This window comes from Mustela lutreola, chromosome 7 (genome assembly GCF_030435805.1).
Source record: "Mustela lutreola isolate mMusLut2 chromosome 7, mMusLut2.pri, whole genome shotgun sequence".
NCBI classification, from domain to species: Eukaryota; Metazoa; Chordata; class Mammalia; order Carnivora; family Mustelidae; genus Mustela; species Mustela lutreola.
This window is the reverse complement of record NC_081296.1, coordinates 30,306,684-30,320,675: the sequence shown is the minus strand read 5'-3', so window position 1 is coordinate 30,320,675 and position 13,992 is coordinate 30,306,684. Positions and strand designations below refer to the sequence as shown.

Genomic DNA, 13,992 nt, shown 5'->3' with positions numbered 1-13,992 from the left:
CAACAGAGCTAACGGCTATCAACATAGACAATATGTCAGAAAGAGAATTCAGGCTAACAATTATCCAGGCAATAGCTAGGTTGGAGAAAGCCATGGATGACCAAACAGAATTGATTAGGGCTGAAATGAAAGTGACCACAAAGGATGGTCACAATGTTAGGGCGGAGCTTAAAGCTACCAGGGAGGAGGTTCACAATGCTCTCAATGAGTTCCAATCTAATCTAAACTCTCTCAAAGCTAGGGTAACTGAAACAGAATATAGAATTAGTGATCTGGAAGACAAACAGATAGAGAGAAAGGATCAGGAGGAAGCCTGGAACAAACAGTTTGGAAACCAGGAAAACAGAATCAGGGAAATAAATGATGCCATGAAGAGTTCCAACGTCAGAATTATTGGAATCCCTGAAGGGGAGGAGAAAGAAAAAAGTCTAGAAGATATAGTGGAACAAGTCCTTCATGAAAATTTTCCCAATCTTGCGAATGGAACCAGCGTTCATGTACTAGAGGCTAAACGGTCTCCACCCAAGATTATACATTCCAAAAAAACATCACGACACCTGATAGTCAAATTGAGGAATTATAATTGTAGGTATAATCTCTTGAAAGCCGCCAGGGCAAAGAGGGTCCTTACTTACATAGGGAAGCCCATCAGAATAACGTCAGACCTGTCCACAGAGACCTGGTAAGCCAGAAGAGGCTGGCAAGATATATTCAGGGCAGTAAATGAGAAGAACATGCAGCCAAGAATGCTTTATCCAGCAAGACTGACATTCAAAATGGATGGAGAGATAAAGCGTTTTCAAGACCCGGCAAGGCTTAAAAGACTATGCAACCACCAAGCCAACACTGCAGGAAATATTAAAGGGGATTCTATAAAAGAGGAAAAATCCCAAGAAGAGCATTGAACAGAAATATAGAGACAGTCTACAGAAAGAAGACTTCAAAGGTAACTCGATGTCAATAAAAAAACATCTATCAATAATCACTCTCAATGTGAATGGCTTAAATGCACCCATAAAATGGCACAGGGTTGCAGATTGGATAAAACGACAGGCCCCATCCATATGTTGTCTACAAGAGACCCATTTTGAACCTAAGGATACATGCAGACTGAAAGTGAAGGGATGGAGAAACATATTTCATGCCAATGGGCCTCCAAAGAAGGCTGGGGTAGCGATTCTCATATCAGATAAATTGGACTTCAAACTAAAGACTGTAGTCAGAGATACAGAAGGACACTACATAATCCTTAAAGGGACTACCCACCAAGATGATCTAACAATTGTAAATATCTATGCTCCCAATATGGAAGCAGCCAATTACTTAAGAAAACTGTTAATCAAGATAAAGAGTCATATTGATATGAATACAGTAATCGTAGGAGATCTTAACACGCCTCTCTCAGAATTAGACAGATCATCGAAGCAGAAAATCAAGAAATAAACAAGAGCATTGAATGACACATTGGACCAGATGGACCTCATAGATATATACAGAACATTCCACCCTAAAACAACAGAATAATCATTCTTCTCAAGTGCACACGGAACCTTCTCCAGAATAGACCACATACTGGGTCACAAATCAGGATTCAACCGATACTAAAAGACTGAGATTATTCACTGCATATTCAAATGACCCGAGGGTCGGGGGCTGCTGATCCCCGCACGGTCCCCTGCACTGGGCCTCAGCGTAATCCTATTGAGCATGATTTTTACGTCATCATCGCTCTTCGAGACCATATGAGTTCTCATCATTGACCCAAGCAAGCCGGGGGCGACGCGTGAGGTCCCTGCCCACCCGGAACCCCTCCTTACCGAGGGAGCGGTCGGGACGGCGCCATGCCCCGGCGATCCGAGACACGGGCCCTTTGGGCGGGGCTGGGAGAAGCCAGACTTGGTCGTCCAGGCGAGATCCTCCCTGGGGGACGGGGTTCTAAGGACAGAGGGAGAGGCCAGCTGTCAGAACGGCCTGCTCCGTGGCTCGTGCCCCATGCGGCCACGATCGGTCACGCCCGAAGCCCTGGCCGCTGCTGGCCAGGCGGGTGGAGGAACGAACGACCCAAGGCTCGGAGCCGCCGCAAGCAAGGAAAAGGGCCCTGGGGAGCAGCTGTACATCCCTGGGCCTCCAGAAACTGTGGAGATCAGGGCCCCTGGGGGAACCACCCCTTGCTAAGAAAGGCCCCACAACGTGGGCGGGAACACTAGGTTATCGAGTGCCCCCCCCCCATGCCTCCCGGGCCCCGAGCCAACGGGGGCGGCCCCAGAACTTATGGCCAGGCAGACGCCAACCCCAGATTGGCCCGGCTGCCGTCCGTGCATCCGGGCGCTGGCACTCGCAGCCAACGTTGGCCCCCATGCCCCGACGGTCCACGTCTGGAGAGGGAGTCGCGGGTCACGGTCTCCCGCCAGCGGGAGGCAGGGGACCAATGCCCGATCTGCAACAGGGTCCAGAGTCTCCCCGCGTGGCGGCCCATTCTCTGGGGGCCTGGCCCGACAGGCTCTCGCCCAATGCCCGCTGTGGCCTGGGGCTCGCCCATTCTTGCCCACGTCCAGCCAAACCATGCTCCATCGGCAGCCCAAGCAAACATCGAGGGCTGTACTTCAGCAGCCTCCCAGGCTCCCAAAGTCCTTGGGAGTCTGGTGCCTAGGGCAGGAGCTCTGCCCGCTCCAGCCCCAAGAAACATGCGCTGGGGTTGGCTCGAGCAACCGCCACTCGCTGAGGGGGACAGAGTCCCTGACGCCAAGGGTCTCCCGAACCCGTCTCCTCACGGGCGCACAGGACACAAAGGGAGGTCCAAGGAGGCCTCAGGGCCACGCGGATCTATGGCGGCATCCCCCCGGGATCCAGTCCCGGCCAGTTCCCGCGGCCCAACGTTCGCGTTCCCTGCACCTGGGATGGCTCAAGGGAGCCTGATCACGCGCCAGCCAACGCTGTGTGGACAACGGGGGCCTCCACCCGTAGCTCAGTGGTGGAGCCAGAGCCCCGTGCCGGGACTCTGGCGTCGCGGACGACGCCCATGGCGCCTGCCATCTCCCGCCAGGCCCAGAGTCTCCCACTCACCTGTCGTGGCCAACGCCGCGCCTACCACCTGGCGCCCAAGGCCCGCTGCAAGACACAAGGAGACAAGGGTTCCTAAGGCATGGCTCCCAGGGAGCTGTCCAGGGGAGGGGAGGGGATTCAGTCTCTAGGCCGGGTGGGCTGCCTCCACACCTCGAGGGGCCCCTGACGTGCACGGGCTTTCCAGGGCAGGAGCAGGGATCCCCGGGGGATCCTTGGCCTCAAGCTCCCAACGGCAGCGCCCCTCCAGGGCCCCGAGGCTCCGGGGGATGCTGATCCCGGCCCAGACGCCTGCATTGGGCCTCAGCGTAATCCTATTGAGCATGATTTTTAGGTCATCACCGCTCTTCGAGACCATTTGAGTTGTCATCATTGACCCAGCAGGTTGCTGGCGATGCGTGCGGTCGCGTCGCCCCCAGAACCTGCTTACCGGGGCTGCGTGGCGGACTGCGCCATGAGCCGGGGTCCTGAGACATTGGACCTGTGGGCAGGGCCGGGCCAGGCAAGACGAGCTGGTGCGGGCGTTCTCCCCGCTTGTGGATGCGGTTCTGAGGAGAGACGGAGAGACCAGCTGTCCAAAAGCCCTGGTCCGGGGCACCGGCCGGACGGCCCAGGGCTACCTTTCCCAAAGTCCTGGCCGGTGGGGGCCGGGCATACGGCCGACCCACGCATGGCTGATGTGCGAGACGACGGAGCAGGGCCTAGGGCCCTAGCTGCCCTTACCAGGGCATCCCCAAACAAGGGAATTCTAGGCCCCTGTGTCAGCACCACCGTCGGCAGAACGGTCCGTGAACATGGCACGGAGCACAGGGTTTTGACGTGTCCCCGCTGTCTCCCTTGCACGGGAGCCGAGGGGGGCGGTCAGGGACTTTAGGCCAGGACGCCGCCCACCCACCCATGGTCCCACCTGGGAGCCAAGGATCGGAGCCCCTACCCTGGAAGCCCAAGGTGGCTCGGGCCCACGGCTGCCCCAGGGCCGAGCTCGGAATGCCAGGTCGCTGTCCACCACTACGGCCAGGCACACCACCCACCGGCTGCCCAGGGCGAGGTACCCGACTCTCGCCGTGCAGCGCCGCTTCGTCAGGACCCGGTCCCCGGTGCTTGAGAGCCTCCGGAGAGAGGCTCTGACCCAATGGCTGCAAGGGCCTGGCCCTCGCAGATTCCGCCCCGTAGCCCCGTGGAACCCGGCTGTCTCGCGAGCACAAGGAATCCTCTTGCGCTCTTCGCAAGCAGCCTGGTGGGGACTCCAACGCCTTGGGCGTCTGCGCTGTGGGGCGGGAGCTCAGGCCTCGTCAGCCCGAGGAAACAAGCCAAGTCCCGGGCCTCGAGCAACACCCCGTGGCAGAAGATCACAGAAGCTTCTGAGACCACAAGTCTTACGTCCACTACGTTCGTAGGCCCACGAGACATGCCCAGAAGGATCAGGGGGCCTCAGGGTCCCCTGATCCTATGGCGGCCACTCTGCGCTTTCCGGGTCTAGCCAGCCACCCGGCCCCACGCTCGCGTTCCCTGCCCCTGGGATGGCTCAAGGGCACCCGCTCCCGGGGTGGCCCACGACGTCTGGACCACGAGGACCGCCACCCCAAGCCCACGGCCTGCTGCAGAGTCACTGCTGGGCTACCCGCTTCCCAAGGCGTCTCGGGCCTCCCTCCGAGCCCAAGGCTTCCACTCACCTCTGCTGCATGTCGACACCCCGAGGACCTAGGCGGCCAGGCCCGCCGAAGGACACGAGGAGACGAGGATGGCGAAGCCCTGGCTCCCGGGGAGCTGTCCTGGGAAGGGGATTGGGGCGGTGGGCCAGCTTGAGTGCCAGAACACCCCCGTGGGCACGCGCAGAGGCGCCTGGGCTCCGGGCCCAACGCGCGCAGACGCTCGAGCGTTCGTTCTCCTCTAGCGCCCAGCTGCAGCAGCGCGCCCTCAAATGCCCCGAGGGTCTGGGGGCTGCTGATCCCCGCACGGTCCCCTGAACTGGGCCTCAGCGTAATCCTATTGAGCATGATTTTTAGGTCATCATCGCTCTTCGAGACCATATGAGTTCTCATCATTGGCCCAAGCAAGCCGGGGGCGACGCGTGAGGTCCCTGCCCACCCGGAACCCCTCCTTACCGAGGGAGCGGTCGGGACGGCGCCATGCCCCGGCGATCCGAGACACGGGCCCATTGGGCGGGGCTGGGAGAAGCCAGACTTGGTCGTCCAGGCGAGATCCTCCCTGGGGGACGGGGTTCTAAGGACAGAGGGAGAGGCCAGCTGTCAGAACGGCCTGCTCTGTGGCTCGTGCCCCATGCGGCCACGATCGGTCACGCCCGAAGCCCTGGCCGCTGCTGGCCAGGCGGGTGGAGGAACGAACGACCCAAGGCTCGGAGACGCCGCAAGCAAGGAAAAGGGCCTTGGGGAGCCGCTGTACATCCCTGGGCCTCCAGAAACTGTGGAGATCAGGGCCCCTGTGGGAACCACCCCTTGCTAAGAAAGGCCCCACAACGTGGGCGGGAACACTAGGTTATCGAGTGCCCCCCCCCCCGATGCCTCCCGGGCCCCGAGCCAACGGGGGCGGCCCCAGAACTTATGGCCAGGCAGACGCCAACCCCAGATTGGCCCGGCTGCCGTCCGTGCATCCGGGCGCTGGCACTAGCAGCCAACGTTGGCCCCCATGCCCCGACGGTCCACGTCTGGAGAGGGAGTCGCGGGTAACGGTCTCCCGCCAGCGGGAGGCAGGGGACCAATGCCCGCCCTGCAAAAGGGTCCAGAGTTTCCCCATGTGGCGGCCCCTCCTCTGGGGGCCTGACCCGACAGGCTCTCGCCAATGCCCGCTGTGGCCTGGGGCTCGCCCATTCTTGCCCACGTCCAGCCAAACCATGCTCCTTCGGCAGCCCAAGCAAACAGCGAGGGCTGTACTTCAGCAGCCTCCCAGGCTCCCAAAGTCCTTGGGAGTCTGGTGCCTAGGACAGGAGCTCTGCCCGCTCCAGCCCCAAGAAACATGCGCTGGGGTTGGCTCGAGCAACCGCCACTCGCTGAGGGGGACAGAAGTCCCTGACGCCAAGGGTCTCCCGAACCCGTCTCCTCACGGGCGCACAGGACACAAAGGGAGGTCCAAGGAGGCCTCAGGGCCACGCGGATCTATGGCGGCATCCCCCCGGGATCCAGTCCCGGCCAGTTCCCGCGGCCCAACGTTCGCGTTCCCTGCACCTGGGATGGCTCAAGGGAGCCTGATCACGCGCCAGCCAACGCTGTGTGGACAACGGGGGCCTCCACCCGTAGCTCAGTGGTGGAGCCAGAGCCCCGTGCCGGGACTCTGGCTTCGCGGACGACGCCCATGGCGCCTGCCATCTCCCGCCAGGCCCAGAGTCTCCCACTCACCTGTCGTGGCCAACGCCGCGCCTACCACCTGGCGCCCAAGGCCCGCTGCAAGACACAAGGAGACAAGGGTTCCTAAGGCATGGCTCCCAGGGAGCTGTCCAGGGGAGGGGAGGGGATTCAGTCTCTAGGCCGGGTGGGCTGCCTCCACACCTCGAGGGGCCCCTGACGTGCACGGGCTTTCCAGGGCAGGAGCAGGGATCCCCGGGGGATCCTTGGCCTCAAGCTGCCAACGGCAGCGCCCCTCCAGGGCCCCGAGGCTCCGGGGGATGCTGATCCCGGCACAGACGCCTGCATTGGGCCTCAGCGTAATCCTATTGAGCATGATTTTTAGGTCATCACCGCTCTTCGAGACCATTTGAGTTGTCATCATTGACCCAAGCAGGTTGGCGGCGATGCGTGCGGTCGCGTCGCCCCCAGAACCTGCTTACCGGGGCTGCGTGGCGGACTGCGCCATGAGCCGGTGTCCTGAGACATTGGACCTGTGGGCAGGGCCGGGCCAGGCAAGACGAGCTGGTGCGGGCGATCTCCCCGCTTGTGGATGCGGTTCTGAGGAGAGACGGAGAGACCAGCTGTCCAAAAGCCCTGGTCCGGGGCACCGGCCGGACGGCCCAGGGCTACCTTTCCCAACGTCCTGGCCGGTGGGGGCCGGGCATACGGCCGACCCACGCATGGCTGATGTGCGAGACGACGGAGCAGGGCCCAGGGCCCCAGCTGCCCTTACCAGGGCATCCCCAAACAAGGGAGATCTAGGCCCCTGTGTCAGCACCACCGTCGGCAGAACGGTCCGTGAACATGGCACGGAGCACAGGGTTTTTACGTGTCTCCGCTGTCTCCCTTGCACGGGAGCTAAGGGGGGCGGTTAGGGAGTTGTGGCCAGGACGCCGCCCACCCACCCATGGTCCCACCTGGGAGCCAAGGATCGGAGCCCCTACCCTGGAAGCCCAAGGTGGCTCGGGCCCACGGCTGCCCCAGGGCCGAGCTCTGAATGCCAGGTCGCTGTCCACCACTACGGCCAGGCACACCACCCACCGGCTGCCCTGGGCGAGGTACCCGACTCTCGCCGTGCAGCGCCGCTTCGTCAGGACCCGGTCCCCGGTGCTTGAGAGCCTCCGGAGAGAGGCTCCGACCCAATGGCTGCAAGGGCCTGGCCCTCGCAGATTCCGCCCCGTAGCCCCGTGGAACCCGGCTGTCTCGCGAGCACAAGGAATCCTCTTGCGCTCTACGCAAGCAGCCTGGTGGGGTCTCCAACGCCTTGGGCGTCTGCGCTGTGGGGCGGGAGCTCAGGCCTCGTCAGCCCGCGGAAACAAGCCAAGTCCCGGGCCTCGAGCAACACCCCGTGGCAGAAGATCACAGAAGCTTCTGAGACCACAAGTCTCACGTCCACTACGTTCATAGGCCCACGAGACACGCCCAGATGGATCAGGGGGCCTCAGGGTCCCCTGATCCTATGGCGGCCACTCTGCTCTTTCCGGGTCTTGCCAGCCACCCGGCCCCACGCTCGCGTTCCCTGCCCCTGGGATGGCTCAAGGGCACCCGCTCCCGGGGTGGCCCACGACGTCTGGACCACGAGGACCGCCACCCCAAGCCCACGGCCTGCTGCAGAGTCACTGCTGGGCTACCCGCTTCCCAAGGCGTCTCGGGCCTCCCTCCGAGCCCAAGGCTTCTGCTCACCTCTGCTGCATGTCGACACACCGAGGACCTAGCCGGCCAGGCCCTCCGAAGGACACGAGGAGACGAGGATGGCGAAGCCCTGGCTCCCGGGGAGCTGTCCTGGGAAGGGGATTGGGGCGGTGGGCCAGCTTGAGTGCCAGAACACCCCCGTGGGCACGCGCAGAGGCGCCTGGGCTCCGGGCCCAACGCGCGGAGACGCTCGAGCGTTCGTTCTCCTCTAGCGCCCAGCTGCAGCAGCGCGCCCTCAAATGCCCCGAGGGTCTGGGGGCTGCTGATCCCCGCACGGTCCCCTGCACTGGGCCTCAGCGTAATCCTATTGAGCATGATTTTTAGGTCATCATCGCTCTTCGAGACCATATGATTTCTCATCATTGACCCAAGCAAGCCGGGGGCGACGCGTGAGGTCCCTGCCCACCCGGAACCCCTCCTTACCGTGGGAGCGGTCGGGACGGCGCCATGCCCCGGCGATCCGAGACACGGGCCCTTTGGGCGGGGCTGGGAGAAGCCAGACTTGGTCGTCAAGGCGAGATCCTCCCTGGGGGACGGGGTTCTAAGGACAGAGGGAGAGGCCAGCTGTCAGAACGGCCTGCTCTGTGGCTCGTGCTCCATGCGGCCACGATCGGTCACGCCCGAAGCCCTGGCCGCTGCTGGCCAGGCGGGTGGAGGAACGAACGACCCAAGGCTCGGAGCCGCCGCAAGCAAGGAAAAGGGCCCTGGGGAGCCGCTGTACATCCCTGGGCCTCCAGAAACTGTGGAGATCAGGGCCCCTGTGGGAACCACCCCTTGCTAAGAAAGGCCCCACAACGTGGGCGGGAACACTAGGTTATCGAGTGCCCCCCCCCCGATGCCTCCCGGCCCCGAGCCAACGGGGGCGGCCCCAGAACTTATGGCCAGGCAGACGCCAACCCCAGATTGGCCCGGCTGCCGTCCGTGCATCCGGGCGCTGGCACTAGCAGCCAACGTTGGCCCACATGCCCCGACGGTCCACGTCTGGAGAGGGAGTCGCGGGTCACGGTCTCCCGCCAGCGGGAGGCAGGGGACCAATGCCCGCCCTGCAACAGGGTCCAGAGTCTCCCCGCGTGGCGGCCCCTCCTCTGAGGGCCTGACCCGACAGGCTCTCGCCCAATGCCCGCTGTGGCCTGGGGCTCGCCCATTCTTGCCCATGTCCAGCCAAACCATGCTCCATCGGCAGCCCAAGCAAACAGCGAGGGCTGTACTTCAGCAGCCTCCCAGGCTCCCAAAGTCCTTGGGAGTCTGGTGCCTAGGGCAGGAGCTCTGCCCGCTCCAGCCCCAAGAAACATGCGCTGGGGTTGGCTCGAGCAACCGCCACTCGCTGAGGGGGACAGAAGTCCCTGACGCCAAGGGTCTCCCGAACCCGTCTCCTCACGGGCGCACAGGACACAAAGGGAGGTCCAAGGAGGCCTCAGGGCCACACGGATCTATGGCGGATTCCCCCGGGATCCAGTCCCGGCCGGTTCCCGCGGCCCAACTTTCGCGTTCCCTGCACCTGGGATGGCTCAAGGGAGCCTGATCACGCGCCAGCCAACGCTGTGTGGACAACGGGGGCCTCCACCCGTAGCTCAGTGGTGGAGCCAGAGCCCCGTGCCGTGACTCTGGCTTCGCGGACGACGCCCTTGGCGCCTGCCATCTCCCGCCAGGCCCAGAGTCTCCCACTCACCTGTCGTGGCCAACGCCGCGCCTACCACCTGGCGCCCAAGGCCCGCTGCAAGACACAAGGAGACAACGGTTCCTAAGGCATGGCTCCCAGGGAGCTCTCCAGGGGAGGGGAGGGGATTCAGTCTCTAGGCCGGGTGGGCTGCCTCCACACCTCGAGTGGCCCCTGAAGTGCACGGGCTTTCCAGGGCAGGAGCAGGGATCTCCGGGGGATCCTTGGCCTCAAGCTCCCAACGGCAGCGCCCCTCCAGGGCCCCGAGGCTCCGGGGGATGCTGATCCCGGCACAGACGCCTGCATTGGGCCTCAGCGTAATCCTATTGAGCATGATTTTTAGGTCATCACCGCTCTTCGAGACCATTTGAGATGTCATCATTGACCCAAGCAGGTTGGCGGCGATGCGTGCGGTCGCGTCGCCCCCAGAACCTGCTTACCGGGGCTGCGTGGCGGACTGCGCCATGAGCCGGGGTCCTGAGACATTGGACCTGTGGGCAGGGCCGGGCCAGGCAAGACGAGCTGGTGCGGGCGATCTCCCCGCTTGTGGATGCGGTTCTGAGGAGAGACGGAGAGACCAGCTGTCCAAAAGCCCTGGTCCGGGGCACCGGCCGGACGGCCGAGGGCTACCTTTCCCAACGTCCTGGCCGGTGGGGGCCGGGCATACGGCCGACCCACGCATGGCTGATGTGCGAGACGACGGAACAGGGCCCAGGGCCCCAGCTGCCCTTACCAGGGCATCCCCAAACAAGGGAGATCTAGGCCCCTGGGTCAGCACCACCGTTGGCAGAACGGTCCGTGAACATGGCACGGAGCACAGGGTTTTGCACGGGAGCCGAGGGGGGCGGTCAGGGACTTGTGGCCAGGACGCCGCCCACCCACCCATGGTCCCACCTGGGAGTCAAGGATCGGAGCCCCTACCCTGGAAGCCCAAGGTGGCTAGGGCCCACGGCTGCCCCAGGGCCGAGCTCTGAATGCCAGGTCGCTGTCCACCACTACGGCCAGGCACACCACCCACCGGCTGCCCTGGGCGAGGTACCCGACTCTCGCCGTGCAGCGCCGCTTCGTCAGGACCCGGTCCCCGGTGCTTGAGAGCCTCCGGAGAGAGGCTCCGACCCAATGGCTGCAAGGGCCTGGCACTCACAGATTCCGCCCCGTAGCCCCGTGGAACCCGGCTGTCTCGCGAGCACAAGGAATCCTCTTGCGCTCTTCGCAAGCAGCCTGGTGGGGTCTCCAACGCCTTGGGCGTCTGCGCTGTGGGGCGGGAGCTCAGGCCTCGTCAGCCCGCGGAAACAAGCCAAGTCCCGGGCCTCGAGCAACACCCCGTGGCAGAAGATCACAGAAGCTTCTAGACCACAAGTCTCACGTCCACTACGTTCGTAGGCCCACGAACACACCCAGATGGATCAGGGGGCCTCAGGGTCCCCTGATCCTATGGCGGCCACTCTGCGCTTTCCGGGTCTTGCCAGCCACCCGGCCCCACGCTCGCGTTCCCTGCCCCTGGGATGGCTCAAGGGCACCCGCTCCCGGGGTGGCCCACGACGTCTGGACCACGAGGACCGCCACCCCAAGCCCACGGCCTGCTGCAGAGTCACTGCTGGGCTACCCGCTTCCCAAGGCGTCTCGGGCCTCCCTCCGAGCCCAAGGCTTCCGCTCACCTCTGCTGCATGTCGACACACCGAGGACCAAGCCGGCCAGGCCCGTCGAAGGACACGAGGAGACGAGGATGGCGAAGCCCTGGCTCCCGGGGAGCTGTCCTGGGAAGGGGATTGGGGCGGTGGGCCAGCTTGAGTGCCAGAACACCCCCGTGGGCACGCGCAGAGGCGCCTGGGCTCTGGGCTCAACGCGCGGAGACGCTCGAGCGTTCGTTCTCCTCTAGCGCCCAGCTGCAGCAGCGCGCCCTCAAATGCCCCGAGGGTCTGGGGGCTGCTGATCCCGGCACGGTCCCCTGCACTGGGCCTCAGCGTAATCCTATTGAGCATGATTTTTAGGTCATCATCGCTCTTCGAGACCATATGAGTTCTCATCATAGACCCAAGCAAGCCGGGGGCGACGCGTGAGGTCCCTGCCCACCCGGAACCCCTCCTTACCGAGGGAGCGGTCAGGACGGCGCCATGCCCCGGCGATCCGAGACACGGGCCCTTTCGGCGGGGCTGGGAGAAGCCAGACTTGGTCGTCCAGGCGAGATCCTCCCTGGGGGACGGGGTTCTAAGGACAGAGGGAGAGGCCAGCTGTCACAACGGCCTGCTCTGTGGCTCGTGCCCCATGCGGCCACGATCGGTCACGCCCGAAGCCCTGGCCGCTGCTGGCCAGGCGGGTGGAGGAACGAACGACCCAAGGCTCGGAGCTGCCGCAAGCAAGGAAAAGGGCCCTGGGGAGCCGCTGTACATACCTGGGCCTCCAGAAACTGTGGAGATCAGGGCCCCTGTGGGAACCACCCCTTGCTAAGAAAAGCCCCACAACGTGGGCGGGAACACTAGGTTATCGAGTGCCCCCCCCCCCCCGATGCCTCCCGGGCCCCGAGCCAACGGGGGCAACCCCAGAACTTATGGCCAGGCAGACGCCAACCCCAGATTGGCCCGGCTGCCGTCCGTGCATCCGGGCGCTGGCACTAGCAACCAACGTTGGCCCACATTCCCCGACGGTCCACGTCTGGAGAGGGAGTCGCGGGTCACGGTCTCCCGCCAGCGGGAGGCAGGGGACCAATGCCCGCCCTGCAACAGGGTCCAGAGTCTCCCCGCGTGGGGGCCCCTCCTCTGAGGGCCTGACCCGACAGGCTCTCGCCCAATGCCCGCTGTGGCCTGGTGTCGCCCATTCTTGCCCATGTCCAGCCAAACCATGCTCCATCGGCAGCCCAAGCAAACATCGAGGGCTGTACTTCAGCAGCCTCCCAGGCTCCCAAAGTCCTTGGGAGTCTGGTGCCTAGGGCAGGAGCTCTGCCCGCTCCAGCCCCAAGAAACATGCGCTGGGGTTGGCTCGAGGAACCGCCACTCGCTGAGGGGGACAGAAGGCCCTGACGCCAAGGGTCTCCCGAACCCGTCTCCTCACGGGCGCACAGGACACAAAGGGAGGTCCAAGGAGACCTCAGGGCCACGCGGATCTATGGCGGCATCCCCCCGGGATCCAGTCCCGGCCTGTTCCCGCGGCCCAACGTTCGCGTTCCCTGCACCTGGGATGGCTCAAGGGAGCCTGATCACGCGCCAGCCAACGCTGTGTGGACAACGGGGGCCTCCACCCGTAGCTCAGTGGTGGAGCCAGAGCCCCGTGCCGTGACTCTGGGTTCGCGGACGACACCCATGGCGCCTGCCATCTCCCGCCAGGCCCAGAGTCTCCCACTCACCTGTCGTGGCCAACGCCGCGCCTACCACCTGGCGCCCAAGGCCCGCTGCAAGACACAAGGAGACAAGGTTTCCTAAGGCATGGCTCCCAGGGAGCTGTCCAGGGGAGGGGAGGGGATTCAGTCTCTAGGCCGGGTGGGCGGCCTCCACACCTCGAGGGGCCTCTGTCGTGCACGGGCTTTCCAGGGCAGGAGCAGGGATCCCCGGGGGATCCTTGGCCTCAAGCTCCCAACGGCAGAGCCCCTCCAGGTCCCCGAGGCTCCGGGGGATGCTGATCCCGGCACAGACGCCTGCATTGGGCCTCAGCGTAATCCTATTGAGCATGATTTTTAGGTCATCACCGCTCTTCGAGACCATTTGAGTTGTCATCATTGACCCAAGCAGGTTGGCGGCGATGCGTGCGGTCGCGTCGCCCCCAGAACCTGCTTACCGGGGCTGCGTGGCGGACTGCGCCATGGGCCGGGGTCCTGAGACATTGGACCTGTGGGCAGGGCCGGGCCAGGCAAGACGAGCTGGTGCGGGCGTTCTCCCCGCTTGTGGATGCGGTTCTGAGGAGAGACGGAGAGACCAGCTGTCCAAAAGCCCTGGTCCGGGGCACCGGCCGGAGGGCCGAGGGCTACCTTTCCCAACGTCCTGGCCGGTGGGGGCCGGGCATACGGCCGACCCACGCATGGCTGATGTGCGAGATGACGGAGCAGGGCCCAGGGCCCCAGCTGCCCTTAACAGGGCATCCCCAAACAAGGGAGATTTAGGCCCGTGGGTCAGCACCACCGTCGGCAGAACGGTCCGTGAACATGGCACGGAGCACAGGGTTTTGACGTGTCCCCGCTGTCTCCCTTGCACGGGAGCCGAGTGGGGCGGTCAGGGACTTGTGGCCAGGACGCCGCCCACCCACCCATGGTCC

The 13,992-nt window shown here is 63.8% G+C and overlaps 8 non-coding genes across 8 annotated transcripts; all 8 read right to left on the bottom strand.

Annotated features, from left to right (window-relative positions):
* Nucleotides 1–1,682: 1,682 nt before the first annotated feature.
* LOC131837537 (small nucleolar RNA SNORD115) lies at nt 1,683–1,763 on the bottom strand. Its single transcript, XR_009356135.1, has one exon. It is a non-coding gene; the product is annotated as a small nucleolar RNA SNORD115 (small nucleolar RNA).
* Nucleotides 1,764–3,358: 1,595 nt separating this feature from the next.
* LOC131837623 (small nucleolar RNA SNORD115) lies at nt 3,359–3,439 on the bottom strand. Its single transcript, XR_009356219.1, has one exon. It is a non-coding gene; the product is annotated as a small nucleolar RNA SNORD115 (small nucleolar RNA).
* Nucleotides 3,440–5,030: 1,591 nt separating this feature from the next.
* LOC131837538 (small nucleolar RNA SNORD115) lies at nt 5,031–5,111 on the bottom strand. The gene has a single exon (XR_009356137.1). It is a non-coding gene; the product is annotated as a small nucleolar RNA SNORD115 (small nucleolar RNA).
* A 1,597-nt stretch (nt 5,112–6,708) lies between these two features.
* On the bottom strand, nt 6,709–6,789 carry LOC131837622 (small nucleolar RNA SNORD115). The gene has a single exon (XR_009356218.1). It is a non-coding gene; the product is annotated as a small nucleolar RNA SNORD115 (small nucleolar RNA).
* A 1,592-nt stretch (nt 6,790–8,381) lies between these two features.
* On the bottom strand, nt 8,382–8,462 carry LOC131837541 (small nucleolar RNA SNORD115). The gene has a single exon (XR_009356140.1). It is a non-coding gene; the product is annotated as a small nucleolar RNA SNORD115 (small nucleolar RNA).
* Nucleotides 8,463–10,057: 1,595 nt separating this feature from the next.
* LOC131837628 (small nucleolar RNA SNORD115) lies at nt 10,058–10,138 on the bottom strand. Its single transcript, XR_009356224.1, has one exon. It is a non-coding gene; the product is annotated as a small nucleolar RNA SNORD115 (small nucleolar RNA).
* A 1,567-nt stretch (nt 10,139–11,705) lies between these two features.
* On the bottom strand, nt 11,706–11,786 carry LOC131837631 (small nucleolar RNA SNORD115). Its single transcript, XR_009356227.1, has one exon. It is a non-coding gene; the product is annotated as a small nucleolar RNA SNORD115 (small nucleolar RNA).
* A 1,599-nt stretch (nt 11,787–13,385) lies between these two features.
* Nucleotides 13,386–13,466, bottom strand: LOC131837621 (small nucleolar RNA SNORD115). Its single transcript, XR_009356217.1, has one exon. It is a non-coding gene; the product is annotated as a small nucleolar RNA SNORD115 (small nucleolar RNA).
* Nucleotides 13,467–13,992: the final 526 nt, after the last annotated feature.